Here is a 2,307-nt window from a genome sequence, read left to right as displayed (position 1 = left end):
ATTTAACATGTATACATATATATATTTAACAATAGGCTCATTAAAAAGTCTCTTCAAAATGTGAAAATATAGGTGCTAAAAAAGATAAAAACACTAGCTGCTAAATTTGCAATTTAAAAAAGGCAAATTCAAGATGTGTCAGATTTAACAAAACCACTACTGAGGGACCAATTTCAGAGATAAAAGTTAAAAAGCCAGCAATCCACTTTACCCCCAGCAGTTCAATGAAAGTTGTGATTCCTATTGCTTCATCGGTAACTACAAAGTAGTTTACTCCCAGTGCATTCCATTATTTTGTGGATTCTAAAATGGAATGAGAAAGGCCCGTTTGAGTATGATAAAGAGTATCTAAAACTCCTATGTTTGGTTCTAACACATAGCCACTGACAACTACAACTACTAGTAACACCTGAACTCAAGCATTACAGACCAAGCCTTTGTAAGAGAGCTTGGGAATTTGCATTACTCCATATGAATTTGCCACTTTTCCTGTCTCCTCAATCTTTGCCAAACTTTCCTTTTTCATTACTTGTTTCAATATACAATCTGATTATCAAAGTTCTTTAGTTTTTATTTTGTCTGGGTATGTTTAAAATTCTGAATCACATTAAGATATGCAACACTAAATGACAACTAATGATTTTTCTGGCAACCAAGAATTACACCGAAAGACTGTTTTAATTGTTCAATTGTCAATGCTAGACATGTCTACGAGTTGCTTAGTTAACTATTATCTTGTAGGGAAGATTCTGAAATCCTTACTAAGGTATTCATTAAAACTGTGGGCCAGAGTTCATTCTTGTTCCTTTTGTCGAAATGAGCTCCATGTTCAAACAACAGATGTAATGCTGAAAGTTTGCATCCTTGAAGACAGTCTAGGAGACAGGTGGAAAAGTTGTAAACAGGCCTGTGAATTGCTTTGGTGGACATAGGTTTACTTTGAAGATTTCACTGAATCTTTTTAACTTGTAAGCCACTCATGACACAAGAAAGCAAGTTTACCATGCAAACCTTAACCAGATACTAGCTACAATGGAGGGACTTCAACAAATTTAGATGTCCGGTTCAGATAATTCCCTTGAAAGTTTAGATAATTGTCTAACGCTTATTTCAATCTATGGAAAGACTTTACCCTCTTCTTTACCTCCTCTCATCTTTTCTTCTTTCTTTCATAATCCTCCTCCCCTCACTCTGATCTATTTGTCATTCTCCAGGTCACCCTCCTTTAAAACTCCCTAGTTTATCCTGAATTTCCACTGCACTTTTGAAAAGATCTTCTTATGCTGGCAAATTCCTTAAGTCAAAATGTAACGAGTTTTCTTGTCATGCATCTTTTATGTATCCAGTATTTTCTAGAGTAAAATCTTTAGAAACTTTATTAGTAGGTTTCTAGAAAAAAAAAATACCATTTTAAACAAAGATTCTAATGAAAAGGTATGAGTCAGAGTGCCTGCCTTCCAAATGTTGCTATGAAAAGAAAAGAAAATATAATGACTGGCCAATGGAAACATTCACAACTATCTGTAAATCTAAGACATTTGCCTTGCAGTTTCAAAATGTCAAATAAGTAACTGTGAATAATGTTTAGGATTCACATTTAAATAATTCACATTCAGATACAATGTTTCTCACATTTAACTTTCTGAAATTTCTTATAATTTTTTTTTTTTTTTGAGGGAGGCAAAAGTCTTTGATCTCTATGTTCAAAAACAGCCACAGGGCCCTTGGAAAACAGCAGATAAGAGTCTAACCCTTCTGATAAAAGAAAAAACATTTTAATCAAACTCAGTAACTCTCTCTTGATAAAAGGTGGTCGAACTGTTCCTAATGAATTAGCAAAGTTCCTGGGTTTTGAATTCAGATAGTGTACTCTGTTTGACAATCAGTAAACTGCTCATCATTAAATGTGGAAGAGCAGTTAGATGTAATATTCGGTCACTCATTCATTCAAAAAATACTAACAGGATCAATTAAGTAGAAATCATATTCTCTCTTCAAAGAGCTTTAAACTTCATGACAGGGATAAAGCATTTTCAGAAACAATTATGATGCGAAATGGAAAGTGCCATATATTCTAAGGGAGGGACAGAATGAGAGCCATGGGCAGAGAAAGAAGAAAAGATCACATCTAGTAGAGAAGAAGTCTTCTCAGAAGTGTATTGAAGGTGAAATTTGAATAAATAGGTAAGATTTAAATATCTAGGAATATCTAGGGAGAATAATGCTGGAAACTAAGTAACCAGCTTGAACTGGAGAGCACAACACAGGCTAAAAATCAAGTAATTTAGGTTAATCGTTACACAGAGT

Source organism: Pteropus alecto, unplaced genomic scaffold, assembly GCF_000325575.1.
Source record: "Pteropus alecto unplaced genomic scaffold, ASM32557v1 scaffold88, whole genome shotgun sequence".
Lineage (NCBI taxonomy): Eukaryota > Metazoa > Chordata > Mammalia > Chiroptera > Pteropodidae > Pteropus > Pteropus alecto.
Note: the sequence above shows the minus strand (reverse complement) of the source record.